The sequence below is a fragment of the Glycine soja genome, chromosome 17 (assembly GCF_004193775.1).
Source record: "Glycine soja cultivar W05 chromosome 17, ASM419377v2, whole genome shotgun sequence".
Taxonomy (NCBI): Eukaryota; Viridiplantae; Streptophyta; class Magnoliopsida; order Fabales; family Fabaceae; genus Glycine; species Glycine soja.
This window is the reverse complement of record NC_041018.1, coordinates 30,692,487-30,707,500: the sequence shown is the minus strand read 5'-3', so window position 1 is coordinate 30,707,500 and position 15,014 is coordinate 30,692,487. Positions and strand designations below refer to the sequence as shown.

Below are 15,014 nucleotides of genomic sequence, written 5' to 3'. Positions count from 1 at the left end.
TTACCAAGTTGACCAACGCATCCAGTTTGCCTTCAAGCTTCTTAGTTTCAGATGATGCAGATGGGTTTGTAGCTACCTCATGCACTCCTCTAATGACTATGGCATCATTTCTGGCGCTAAACTGCTGGGAGTTGGAGGCCATCTTCTCAATTAAATTTCTGGCTTCAGCAGGAGTCATGTCTCCAAGGGCTCCACCACTGGCAGGATCTATCATACTTCTCTCCATATTACTGAGTCCTTCATAAAAATATTGGAGAAGAAGCTGTTCTGAAATCTGATGGTGGGGGCAACTGGCACATAGTTTCTTAAATCTCTCCCAGTACTCATACAGGCTCTCTCCACTGAGTTGTCTAATACCTGAGATATCCTTCCTGATGGCTGTGGTCCTGGAAGCAGGGAAAATTTTTTCTAAGAATACTCTCTTAAGGTCATCCCAGCTCATGATGGACCTTGGAGCAAGGTAATACAACCAGTCCTTTGCCACTCCCTCTAATGAATGAGGAAAAGCTTTCAGAAATATGTGATCCTCTTGGACATCTGGGGGTTTCATGGTGGAGCAGACAATGTGAAATTCTTTCAAATGTTTGTGCGGGTCTTCACCTGCAAGGCCATGAAACTTTGGAAGCAAATGAATCAGTCCAGTCTTAAGAACATATGGGACATCCTCATCAGGGTATTGGATGCACAAGCTTTCATAGGTGAAATCAGGTGCAGCCATTTCCCTTAGAGTCCTCTCACGAGGTGGAGGTTGTGCCATGTTCTCAGAATGTGCAAAATCAGAATGCTCAGAATCAGAATGCTCAAAATTATAATGCTCAAGATCAGGATGTTCAAAATCACCAATAACAGAATGCACAGATTCACCAGTTATGGAATGCTCAGAATGATCAAAAGGTAAAAAATGATGCCTAACTAATCTATGAAATGTCCTATCTATCTCAGGATCAAAGGGTTGTAAGTCAGATGGATTGCCTCTAGTCATACACTACATTCAGCATGCACACAACTAGTTGCCTTGTCATGTAAATAAAGGTGTAGGTTTGAACTACAGCTACCCTCAAATGATATCCAAATGACTTGAAATTTTGTGAGCAACCTTATAAAATGATGAGAAGATAGCACAAAAAATTTTAGACAAAAATGCAAAGTCTAACTATGAAAGCTAAAATTGGTAGGTTAAGAAAAATAAGTGAATAAAACTTGAAAAATAAAAAACTTTTGACAGAATCGCTTTTTTTGGACGATGGAGACCTCAGCCAGCCTACGGCAGGCTGCCACGGCGTAGGAAATTTTTTTCTACCCCAAATGCATATATAATAATTGCGATTCTGATAACCGGAGCAAAAGTTATGGCCATTTGAAGTTTTGACAAACACAAAATTTGCTAGTTTTTTGGAACTTTCAAATCTGACCAAACTAAAGGCTCTAGCTATTTTTCCCACAAAATATAGATTAAAAGAAGTTACCACAAAAAAATTCAGCCAAAAATAACAACCCTAGCTACTAAAACAAAAAATCCCAATTAATTCAGCATGGGTGGTCGCTAAAATCCGTCTCTAATTGATTTCTACTACTACTCTGTTTTTCCGCAAGCTGATTTCTACTACTACTCTGTTTTCAAGCACAATCTTCACAGCAAAACACCCAAGACTGGACTGAAACAGGGGAAACGCTTAATGGGAAAACTGAAACAGAACACACATTAAACAAAATACCAGGACACTAAACAACACTAACACACATACTAACACAATACTAACAATTAAACATAAAACACGAAAGGATTAAACACACAACACTAGCTAGCTATTATGAACCTTTGGACACTGCTCCCCGGCAACGGCGCCAAATTTGATCGAGGCCGTACCCGAATCAAATAAACATGAAAATGCAGTAACTAGGAAGTGATCCTAGGTCGTTTCCCAACGAGCAGTGACAAGCCAAATGTTCATAATATACTTGCAGTAACAGTAAAGATGGGGGGGGGTTTGGTTGTTTGGTAATTAAAGAGCAGAACAAATAAAATGGAATACGAAACTACTAATATTAAAAACGGGTTGTTTCCTCTGATTCAGAAGCCACTCTCTTATCCTAGGTTATGGAGAATTCGTCCCTAACAGTCAACCACTTAATCCAACCCTATTTCAATTTACTAAGCGAAAATCAACTTAGGGTTTTCAATACGTGATTAGGCACCACATACACCAGTTAGCCCTTCGTCCATTAAGCATGAACGCAAGTTAGGCTCAGAGGCAATTAATCGAACACGAAGCGTGCACTGATTAATATTCACGAAATTGGGATAACTGGTGAAGGGAAAACTGCCAGGAAACCACATTACAAACGAAACCTCAAAGAGAGTTGGGCTTCGTCCTCAAAAGGAAACAACACCAGAAAATCTAGCCTTCCATGGATTCAAACAGAAAACGCAAATGAAACATGAAGCAGAAACGTAAATGAACAAGAACGTAAATGAACAGAAACGTAAATGAACAAGAACGTAAATGAACAGAAACATAAATGAAAGTAGAAGAAGAAGCAAGAATGAACTCGTAATTAGAAGCATAAAACGGAAATTTGCATTAAGAACGAAAACTGTAACAAGGGCACAGAAAAACGTGAAAACCTAAAACCAAAGCTCTGAATAATGAAAATAGCATAGCAGAATAGAATGCCCTGCACGAATCCCAAGGCAGCTATTTAAAAAGAGTCACTCAAAGTCACTGGGCCCTATTACAATACTCTGGCCCAAAACGAAATAAACACTGAACAACATAAAATAAAATTGCGAAATTTCCTAATTAGAAATTAACTAAGGTAAGCGCTGCTTTATTTGCCCTCTTCAAGTCCACAACCAAAATCCGGATTAAGCCCAATGTTTCATTAATTCCTGAAATTAGATTAAAAACATCAAATTAGCTAAATGAGCCCAAATAATAAAACTGCCTAATTAATTGACAATTAAGACCAATCAATAATTAAAATGGTGCAAAAAGGGTTTAGAAAATAGAAGAAAATGATGGCACATCACGGCCTCACCGTGATAAAAAATGAGAAGGATGAGTTGATTCCTACTCGACTGCAGAACAGTTGGAGAGTATGCATCGACTATAGGAGGCTGAACCAGGTTACCAAAAAATACCATTTTCCACTGTCATTCATTGACCAGATGCTTGAACGCCTGGTAGGTAAATCTCACTATTGTTTCCTTGATGGTTTTTCTGGTTATATGCAAATCACAGTTGCTCCCGAGGATCAGGAAAAGACCATATTCACCTACCCATTCGACACTTTTGCCTATAGGAGGATGCCTTTTGGCCTGTGCAATGCCCCTGGTACCTTCCAATGGTGCATGATTAGTATTTTTAGTGATTTTTTAGAAAATTTCATAGAGGTGTTTTTGGATGATTTCACTGTATATGGATCCTCTTTTGATATTTGTTTGGATAGTCTGGAAAAGGTTTTGAATAGATGCACTGAAACTAACCTTGTTCTAAATTTTGAAAAATGTCATTTTATGGTTGAGCAAGGTATAGTTTTAGGCCACATTATTTCCAATAAGGGCATTGAAGTAGAAAAATTTCTATTATTTCACAATTGCCTTACCCCTCTTGTGTGTGAGAGGTGTGATCTTTTCTTGGTTATGCAGGATTCTACAGGCGCTTTATAAGAGATTTTAGCAATGTAGCCCTTCCACTATCCAACTTGTTGCAAAAGGAGGCACCTGATTGGATAGCCTCATTTGAGCTAATGTGCGATGCATCCAATTACACATTGGGGGTTTTCCTTGCTCAAAAGATCTCCTTACTTCAACTTACTTCTTTTCCGCCATGACTTAGGGAGTTTTTCTTTTCCTATCTCCTTCTTTACTTTTATTACATTTGTCCGATTCTATTTGATGGTTTAATTGCTTTTAATCTTTTAATTGTGCTACATTGAGGACAATGTGTTGTTTAAGTATGAGGGGAGTTTTCTTTGGTTTTGGTTTTCATAGTTGTGTTAAATTAGTTTAATTTTGTTAGTTTTGTTGTGTTAAATTTGCATGTTTTTCTTTGAATTATAGGATATGTTCAAGTAATGGGTAATTGTTCTGAAAATATAAGTCTCTTGACATTTTGTGATTTGAAATCCTTGTTTTTCCTCTACATGTCATGATAGTTTTGAAAGCTCAATTTGAAAGTGATAAGTGTACCTTTGTGAGAATTTGAGCCATCCATCATCATAATCTTTTGGTGTGTTTTGCCCCCATTGATTGCTTGCACAATAGCCTTGGCTTGATTCTTGTTGATGCTTCCTAATTGACATGCATATTTGGAAATGATTTAGGAAATTTTGTTCTTATAAGCTTCTAGCCAAATGAACTTACCTTGAATTAATTCCTATGATAGCCCCTTTAGCCTATTTTCCCCTTTCTTTGTTTTGAAGCTCATTACAAGCCTTAAGTGAAAAACCATGATATCACCTTACCCTTAAGGAATTTTGGAGCTTTGGAATTGTTTTGGGAATAAGCTGGGAATAAGTGTGGGGGGGGGGGGGGGGGGTATGTTTCATTGGAAGATATGATTTTTGGCCATGCTTGATGTATATATATATTGCCTACTTCTTGCTTTAATCTTCAAATTCGTACTGTCTTAAAAAAAATTGAAAAAAAAATATATTTCAATTGCTGCAAATTCTACAAATTCGTACTGTTCAAAAAAAAAAGAGAAGAAGAAAAGAAGTGCAGTTGAATAAATGAGGTCTTGTTATGAGGACTTGATTTGGGAGCCTTGGTTGATATTAGAGGGTTTGGGTATACTACTTGTACTTAATTTCCACTTATTCCCCATTGCTCCTCTACTCCTTTGGGATTTAGCTACTCATTCCATATTTTTCTTCCATACCTTGTCCTTGTGATGAGAATCCTGAAACTGGCAAAATACAGGCTAAAGGCCCAAGTGGAGAAGGACGAAGGCCCAAGTGGAGAAGGACGAAGGCCCAAGTGGAGAAGGACAAAGCCCCCAAGTGGAAAAGGATGAAAGCCCAGAGGCAAAGACATTATCAAGACTATTAATTGTTGCTGAAGGCCCATAATAAATATGTTCTATTTTTATTAATAATTTTTATTTATTGTAATTTTGGCGCAAACTGTTTAGAAGGCCTGTGTCTATTTTTATCTTTTTGTTCAGACACACTATAAGTATTGGTTTTTGTTTTCAATAAAAAGGAACTTTTGGCATTTTCATAAAATTTGATGAGAGCTTCTCTCTGGGTTCCTTGTTGAACCTATCTCAAACTTATCAAGGTAATCCTTGTGGCATCTACTCTGACTTATCTTCCTTCACTAGAAGTGGGGTCATCCAAAACTCCGTAGCCTGTATCAAACAATCCGCTCCTAGTCAGGTTCACATCATCTGGTATCAGAGCTTCAACTCTTAATACAGGTTTTATCCTATCCTATTATTTTTCTTTGTAATTTTTCCAGGTTCGTGTTTTGTCCTTGTTCTGTTATTTGTTTTCTTGTTTGTGTCTTGTTGCGTTCTTGTTTGTGTTTTTGTTTCGTTCTAGTTCTTGTTCTTGTCACGTTTTTGTTCTTGTTTTTGTTTCTTGTGTCTTTCAGACTGTGTGTAAAAAAAAATCTGTTTGAGTTCTGTTTCAAGTAAAAAAAAAAGTTGCAGAAATTTTTAAAAACAAAAAAGAGAAGAAAAGAAGCAAAAAAAAGTGGGTGTTTGATCTTTGAACACGAAATTGAGGCAGTTAGAGGCTTTGTTTTGGCAGAAAATCATGTACCAAATTCCTTTGTCTAGATTCTCCTCTAAATTCTGAGCATTTTGATATATAGTGGGCCTCAAACGGACAACCGTAGCAAAAGTTATGAGCATTTGAAGTTTACTGGTCATATTTGTTATCTTATCTGTTATCCAAATCCAATCTAATTTGCTATCCAAATCAAATCTGATCTTTTATCCAAATCAAATCCAATCTGCTATCCAAATCAAGTCCAAGTTGTTATCCCAAATCAAATCTGTTACTCAGTCTGTCATAATTATATTGTCTTTCTTTTTATTTTATATCACCTTGTGTCTCTAATTTGGTCCATCCAGGAACTTAAGAGTGAACACGAGTGGTAAAAGGCAAAAGGGAATACATTACACAAAAGCCTATATTGAGAGCATCAAACATGAGTGAACTACCATCAAAGAGAGAAACACGTGAGTAGAGTGTGGTGAGGTCCTGAATTATTTTTTTAAAATTACTGCAAAATTCTTTGTTCCTTAATCATGGCAGGAGCTAGTGACAATGGTGGTGTATATCATCAACTGGACGGATTTCAATGCTTATTACTGGACGCGATGACTACACAAATGCAACATTTGTTGAAACGTAACAATGAAGAGCTCTACAGGCGAATAAAAGGACTAGAGCATCAAATGAATCTGAATGTTGGGAGACCTTATGGTGGCAACAGAAGGGTCAATGATGGATCAAATCGAATAGAAGGGCAAGACAGAATTGAGGGAGTAAAACTCAATGTATCCTCTTTTAAAGGCAGGAGTGACCCAGACGTCTACCTTACCTGGGAGATGAAGATTTAGCACGCATTCTCCTACAATGATTATCCGAAAGAGCAGAAGGTGAAGTTAGCAGCAGCTACATTCTCAGACTATGTCCTTGTTTGGTGGAAGAAAAATCAAAGAGAGATGAAGAGAGAAGAAGGGCGGGAGATAGATACATGGACTGAGATGAGAAGGGTTATGCGAAAGAGGTATGTTCCAACTAGCTACAATAGAACCATGCGACAGAAAATCCAGAGGTTATCCCAAGGAAGTTTGATTGTTGAGGACAAGGAGATGGAGATGGCACTAGTGAGGGCCAACATTGAAGAGGACACCAAAGCAGTGCATGATGGCTTCACCAACAAGATTTCTTTCCAGCACCATGACTAGAAAATTATTCATAAACTTTTATCCCTTAGAGAAGTGTGTGATGACCAAATTAGAATGAGAGAAAAGAGAGAAAAGAGAGAACAAGAGACAGACAATAGTGAGGAATCACAGAGGAATAGAAAAAGGAAGAGTGATACACTTGAGAGATGGAGTGATACACAAGAGAGAGAGAGTGATAATTCTAATAAGTTAACTATTTATGTTTCTCCTAGTGTTCAACCCTTATTGCAGGAATTTAAAGATCTCTTTCCCAAGGATATTCCCCATGGACTGCCACCTTCAAGAAGCATAAAACATCAAGTTGATATCCTTCCAGAAGCTTCATTGCCTAACAAGCCAACTTACAACAACAAGCCCCAAGAGACTCAGCATAAGGATGCACAGGCCAAAGTTAAGTATGTGAAAAGATTTTATGACCAAGTGAAGGTGCAAATTGCAAAGAAGAATGAAAGCTATACCAAGCAAGACAACAAGAAAAGGAAGGAAGTGGTACTTGAACCCGGTGATGATCCTGGACATTTGAGGGCAAATGTTTTCCAAGAAGGAGGGAATGATGAGAATCCTGAAACTGGCGAAATACAGGCTAAAGGCCCAAGTGGAGAAGGATGAAGGCCCAAGTGGAGAAGGACAAAGCCCCCGAGTGGAGAAGGATGAAGGCCCAGAGACAGAGACATTATCAAGACTATTAATTGTTGCTGAAGGCCCATAATAAATATGTTCTATTTTTATTAATAATTTTTATTTATTGTAATTTTGGCGCAAACTGTTTAGAAGGCTCATGTCTATTTTTATCTTTTTGTTCAATATTGGTTTTTGTTTTCAATAAAAAGGAACTTTTGGCATTTTCATTAAATTTGGTAAGAGCTTCTCTCTGGGTTCCTTGTTGGACCAATCTCAGACTTATCAAGGTAATCCTTGTGGCGTCTACTCTTACTTATCTTCCTTCATTGGAAGTGGCGTCATCTAAAACTCCGTAGTCTGTATCAAATGATCCACTCCTAGTCAGGTTCACATCACCTTGGCCCGATTACAACCTTTAAAGACCTTTTGATCCTCATGTGCATGTGTTTGTCAAGTTGTTGTCAATTTTAGAATTTTGCCAAATCTATGTGGTGTTTGTCTTCATGGGTGCTTCGAGAGTAAACAGTAGCCTAGACACTTGAGAGACATAGTGTATATCTTGTGAGGCTTTATCACTTTTCATTATTGAGCTGATTAACTATTTTGCCATGATTGGGTTGCTTGGATGATTTTCACGAATGTCTTGACTCTTTGGATCTCTTCATGTTAGATGTTACCCATTCCTTTCATTCCTTGATGTTCATTGAGAAATTTGTAAATGTTTTCTTTGTCTCTCTTTGATATCCTTGGATTTTGTTCTTTATTTCATTTTGCCCAGGAGCGTAAAAGGATAAGTATGGGGGGTTTTGATGTGCCATTATTTTCTCCTAATTCTTAACCCTTTTTGCACCATTTTAAGTACTGATTAATTTTAATTGTCAAATTAATTAGGCAGTTTTATTATTTGGGCCTATTCAGCTAATTTGATGTTTTTAATCTAATTTCAGGAATTAATGAAGCATTGAGCTTGAATCCAGAATTGGGCTTGGACTTGAAGAGGGCATACTATTTTATTCTACAAAATTAGATCTTATCTTATCTTTATCTTATCTAGATATTATTTAGATTTGATCTCATCTAGATATTATTTAATCTAGATCTTATCTTATCTAGATTTGAATTTAATTTATTTACGGGCTCAGATTTAAAACAGATCTGTAAGCTTTGGGGCTGGAAAACTATATAACAACACCAAGGTTCTAGTTTAGCCCCTCTCTCTTCTCTCTTCTCTTCTCTCTCCCCTATTTTCGTTTTCTAGTTTTAGGCTTTTTCTTTGAGACATTTTTTCGTTTTGTAATTCCAGTAGCAATAAAATTTCGTTCTTCAATTTATAAGTTCGTTATCTATTGATTTATGGAAGGCTAAGTCCCCAGCGTTGCTTTCTCTTGAGGATCAAGCGCAGTTCTCTTTGAGGTTCTATTATTACTATTAAATTCTGTTCAGTTTTTCCACTTCACTAATTACTCTAAATTTTTTGCTGTTAATGAATGCATGCTTAGTGCTTGATTGATTGTCTCTGCGCTTAATTTATGTTCATGCTTAATGATCGTTTATGAGTAATTGGTGTATGTGTTGCTTAATCACATAATGAATGCCTTATGTTAAATTTTGCTTAGTAATTTAATTTAGGATTGGATTAAGTGGTTAAACTGATAAAGGATAAATAAATTCTCGCAACCTAGGATAAGAGACTTGCTTGTGAATCAAGGGGAAGCAACGTATTTTAATTCTGATATTTTTCTAATTCAACTTTACTCGCTATTTAATTTACAAAAACAAACAACCCCCCCCCCCCCAATTTGTTACTATTTCCTACTATCTGTTATGAACATTTGGTTTATCATTGCTCGTTAGGAAACGACCTAGGATCAGTTCCTAGTTACTACATTTTAATGTTTATTTGATTCGGGTACGGCCTCGATCAACCTCCTTGAAAATAATTACAGATAAAAATAACACAACAAATAATAAAACATCAAACATAATTACTAATAATATATAGATATATATATCAGGGTGTTACAGAAGCCATGTTAAGCATGAAAAGACTGATAGAAAGTAACGCAGCCACAGCTACCGCCGCCAACGCCGCCATTGAGGCAGATCCTACTCATCCGTCTGCCACGAATCAAGCACATCATCCTGCCCCAGACATGGTGGGACGAGGAGGAGAGGTGTTGGGGAGCATTGGTGGCCCGCACTTGGGGTATAATAGAAATGCTTACCCCTACGATTTACCCCCCAATTATATGCCGCCCACCATGCCCGAGATTGTTGATCATGCCATTCCCATTGCCTTCGAAGGTCAGCAACCCCAGCCTATAGGGGGTGTTAAACAAGTGGCCTCGGATATCTTAAGAAGGGGGGAGGGGGTTAATTAAGATATCACAAACTTTTTCTTAATTAAAAAATTCTATTTTGATTTTAACCCAAATCCCAAGATTCCTTTCAAAATAAATTTCTAAATAATTATGCAATTTAAACTTACTGAATAGAAGCAATACGCAATAATAAATAAAAAAGTTTAAGGGAAGAGAAAATGCAAACTCAGATTTATACTGGTTCGGCCACACCCTTGTGCCTACGTCCAGTCCCCAAGCAATCCGCTTGAGAGTTCCACTATCTTGCAAAAGCCCTTTACAAGTTCTGAACCACACAAGGACAACTCTTCCTTTGTGTTCAAATTGCTTTACACAAGAGACCCTCGGTCTCTTAATCCCTTTTCAAAAATAAGATGAAGAGAAGAAGAAATCTCTCTTGAAAGAGATAGATTGAACAATGGAGCACTCAAAATAATTCCTTATTGAATTGCAAGTGTATTGGCCAAGGAATTTTTTAAGAGGATAAGATAATTTTTCTTTTGAGAGGATAAGACCTTTTTGTTCTGAAAAACTCTAAGCAAATTCGTGTTCCACGTCACATATAAATAGACCTTTGATTTTCATTCAAAAACCTTTTGGACAGATGTGACTCTTGAAAATATTTTATGAAAAGCTCCTCTAGTAATCAATTACAAGACTTGTGTAATCGATTACAGGCTTTAAAATTTGAATTAAAACGTTTTGTAACTGCTGGTAATCGATTACCATACATGTGTAATCGATTACACATTGTAAGATTTGAATTCAAATTTCTAATGACTGTTGTAAATATTTTCAGTTGCTGGTAATCGATTACAATCCTTATGTAATCGATTACATGCTTTCTAGAATATTCAAAATCATTTTAAAAAGTGTTTTAGGAAGTGTTTTAACCACTGGTAATCGATTACATCCTCTGGAAATCGATTACCAGAGAGTAAATCTCTTGTAAAAAATGTTTTAGCTTAAATTCATTGGCCAAACCTCTTGTTGTTTCAACTTGGAATTCCCTTCCTAAATCACTAGATATTTTCTTGATGATGTATCTTTAATTTCTTGGATTCTTGTCTTGAATTAAACTTGAGAAGCGCATGATCCTCTTGAATTAAACTTGAGAAGCACATGATCACATGGCATCATCAAAACATCAAAGTCTTTGCTTCTACAATCTCCCCCTTTTTGATGATGACAATTTAATTCCTGAAATCAAGATACAAGATAGAATATATTCAAGATATAACATTCACTCATTCCATACTCCCCCTATGTTTTGGAATTTATGATCTCTTGATTTCTAAGCTTCTAATTTCTAAGTTTCTAAACCCCGTTTCTCTCCCCCTTTGGAAACATCAAAAAGCCAAAGCACGTGATAAGCAACATAAGGCGGAATCAATCAAATATAACTAAAGTGCATATAATCATTCATAAGTCAAAACCAAATAGAATCCAGTCATAAAATACTAAGAGCCAAATACCGAAATATAACTAAAGTTTAGAGAATGATAACTTAAAAAGAATAGCCAAATACACGACTTAAAATAAAAGATAATAATAATCTAAAACTAGGAAGGTGGTGGAAGGTCGAAGCACCGACAAAGATAACTCACATCCTCTTCAAGCTGAGTGATGCGGGTATCCATTCCTTCAAAGCGAGCATCAATGGCATCTATGCGACCATCCAAGGAATCAAAGCGTTCACCAACATAGGTGCGAAGGTCAAGTAATCCAGAAGGAACTTCATTCATGAAGGCTAAGGAATCATCTCGTTGAGGCGGAGGAGAGGGAGTACGCTCGTCTTATGGAGGTTGCGCGTCCTTCTTCAGCCAATGCCCATCTACGTCCTTACAATAGCCTAAGGAGGTTACCGCACCAGTACCAATAGCAAAGGAGCATTTAACTAGCACAAAAGGCTCAGAATCCAAAAGGAATTTCAAAATGTCGAAGAAATAAAGTCACAAGCTGAGGGTAAGGGAGAGGTGCACTAGACCGCAATGCCTTATGCATGCAGTAATGAACCAGATGGGCCCAGTCGATTGGATGACCGGTCAAGAAAGCCCACATCAGAATCAAGTCCTCCCCAGAGGCTTGAGCAAGAGTTGAAGAACGAGGCATCAAAATTCTAACAATGATATAATACATGATGCGACAATCAAATATTAATGACTCGGCAAGCAGTCTGCTGGTCATATCCACTGGTCAATGCAGACCATGCGGCGGGCATCATGACTAGAGTAATCAAACATCCCGTCATCAACAATGGTACCCTCAAAAGGTGCACCTTGACTGGGTAATTGTGTCAAAGAAAAGAAAAGAGATTCATCAATAATCATAGGTATACCATGTGTCACAACCTACCCTTCGACGGGAGGGCGACGCGTGACTCGCGGGTGCGTGTTCCAAGAAAGGAATACGCACGGAGTCGCCACCAATGTTTATTTGAGGAAAAACATCAGAAAAACCGGAAAAAGACGTGATCTACGAACTCTAAGTGAAAGGTTCGGGAGTTGTATTTACGCGCGGGGAAGGTAATAGCACCTCACGCGTCCGTCACAAGAGACGACAGCCTTTAATCAAATGTGCAAATATGACTTCAATTTTATATTCTTTTCCCTTTTTACGTTCTTATGTCTTTTTTTATGCCTTTTTATGTTTTTATCTTTTTGTGGTCGACAAGGGCGTTTCCCTTTGCTCCTACGTCTTCCTCAATTGTGATGGGAAAATCAGACCTATGTAGTTCTTTTGTGAACAAAGCGTTTTGGTTAAGTTATTTTTTATCCTTTTTTTGCAAGATATGTTTTTATTGAATGAAAGGTCATTTAAGGCGTTGGACCATTAGACAATCTTTCGATTCTTTTGAAAAGTGAGAAAACATTAAGGCATTGGACCATTAATGATTTCTTTATTTTTGAAAGAGGTAACAAAGTTACATATTGGTTTTAGGCCTTTTAGAAATCTACACTTAACCAATAAAAGCGGAAAAGACCATTTCAAGGCGTTGGACCTTTGAAAATGGCTTTTTTAGGCGATGACAAAAAGTTTGGTTTATGAATTGATTTTAGCCTTAGTTTCACTTTGGTTATTAGTTTATTGGATTAAGAAAGAGAAATCCCAAAGAAAAACGTCCGATTGATTTTTTTGATTTATTTTACTAAAAGATATTTTTTATTATTATATTATTATTTTGCCTCTTTTTGGTTTCCAACGTGGTTACGGCATGACTGAACGGTCGGATTTCATTTTAACAGAAATTAACAGATGTTACAATTTAAATGATCGGTGGAAATTTATTTTATTTTTTATTAGGCGAGAAAATGACTTAAGTAAATGACTAAAGCATGTCAAAACGGGGTACGGAAAGTAAATGAAATGAAAATAAAAGCACGTGAAACAAATGAGGACCACTAAGGGTACATAGAATGAATTGAAAAAGTTCGATTTCGGGAACTTACCGGTTGAAGACCGAAGAACGTCGAAGAATGGTTGAAAATCTTCGCGAAATCACCCACGGAAACGTTACGGAAACGCCTCGGCTTGGATTTTCTTCAGGGAAACAATTTTTCTCACTAATTTTAAGTGAATCTCAGATACCAGGAGGGTTGAACTTTTTTGTTCTTCCCTCCTTCCCCTATTTATAGGAAAAGGAAGGAGATGCTTGCCACCCAGCTCGCCCAGGCGAGCTAGGTTGCTTCCTCTAGAAGCAACCGTCTTCTGGAGGAACATCCTGGAAGGCCCAAGTGGGCCTGGTTGCTATTTGAACCCTCATTTTTACTAAATACACCCCCTGCCTTTTTTGGTGATTCTTTTTCTGTAAAGTTACGAATTTCGTAATGATACTTGTTTTCTTTTCGTAATGTTACGGAACCTTATGGATTACGTAATCATCCCTTTTTTGCCTTCCAAAATGTTACACAACTTTACGGATTGTGCACTAACACTTCCTTTTAATTTCCGGCATGTCACAGAACTTCACGGATTGTGCTACGACGCTTTTCTTTTGGCTTCCGGCATGTCTCGGAACTTCACAAATTGCCTAACGATGGGTGCAAAATACCTCGAAGTGGTCAAACGAGGGTCGCATCCCAACAACGGATGGTCCTCGAACGAAATTAGGGTATGATAGTTGCCCCTCTTTACTTGTCTTTTATTGGAGATAAAAGGGAAGTAAAGATAAGACACTAATTTCGTTCGAGCGAAACACCATTCGGCCAGTGAACCTCCCTGCCAGCCGAACCTGCAAAAATTTGAAAATGATCAGTACCAACACATCATCCTGATACTGTCGAATTTGTTCCTCTTGGTTGATACAAGACGCAGAATGACCATAATTTGTCTCTGCGTGTTGTTGGACACGATCGAGCATGGGCGGCAAGACACAGAATGACCATAATTTGTCTCTGTGTGCCACCGTACACGATCGCCTCTGGATGGGGAAAAGGTGCACGGAATGACCATAATTTGTCTCCGCCCACCTCTCGACTTACTGTCCCCGAATGACAAAGGGCGCAAAATTTGTCTTTGCGCGTTTATCACTCGACTTGCGAAATCTAAATGACAAAGCGCACAGAATCTGTCTCTGTGCGTTTACCACCCAACTTGTTGTTCTTGAATGATAAAGGGCGCATAATTCGTCTATGCGCGTTTATCACCCAATTTGCAAAATCTGAATGGCAAAGGGCGTAGAATTCGTCTATGCGTGTTTACCACTCGACTCGCTGCTCCTGAATGATAAAGGGCGTAGAATTCGTCTATGCGCGTTTATCACTCATCAAGCGTGCGGATAACCGCATGTCATCGGGCCCGCCGCCTCTGGATGACAAAAGGCGCAGAAGACGACGTTAGTCTCTGCGTGCTATCATGCTTTGAGTCTTATAGATAGCAAAAAGTTTATACGGATAACCGCTTGGGTATTTCTGCTTGTTGCATGACTCCAAGGTTAGTATGACAGAGATTGTGGGGCGGCCGACAAAAGCGAGGCTCTTGCTCCTACGTATCCTCAATGAGGAACTCAGACCTACGTAGTTCTGGATAACTTGTGAGACTAAAAATAGTCTCGGTGTTTTCTTCACTAAAATGCGAACATGCTTTAGTAAAGAGAGAAAACTTCCAA

At 37.9% G+C, this 15,014-nt stretch overlaps 1 non-coding gene across 1 annotated transcript; it reads left to right on the top strand.

Moving 5' to 3' along the window:
* The first annotated feature begins 272 nt into the window (after positions 1-272).
* On the top strand, positions 273-379 carry LOC114394370. The gene has a single exon (XR_003662769.1). It is a non-coding gene; the product is annotated as a small nucleolar RNA R71 (small nucleolar RNA).
* Positions 380-15,014: the final 14,635 nt, after the last annotated feature.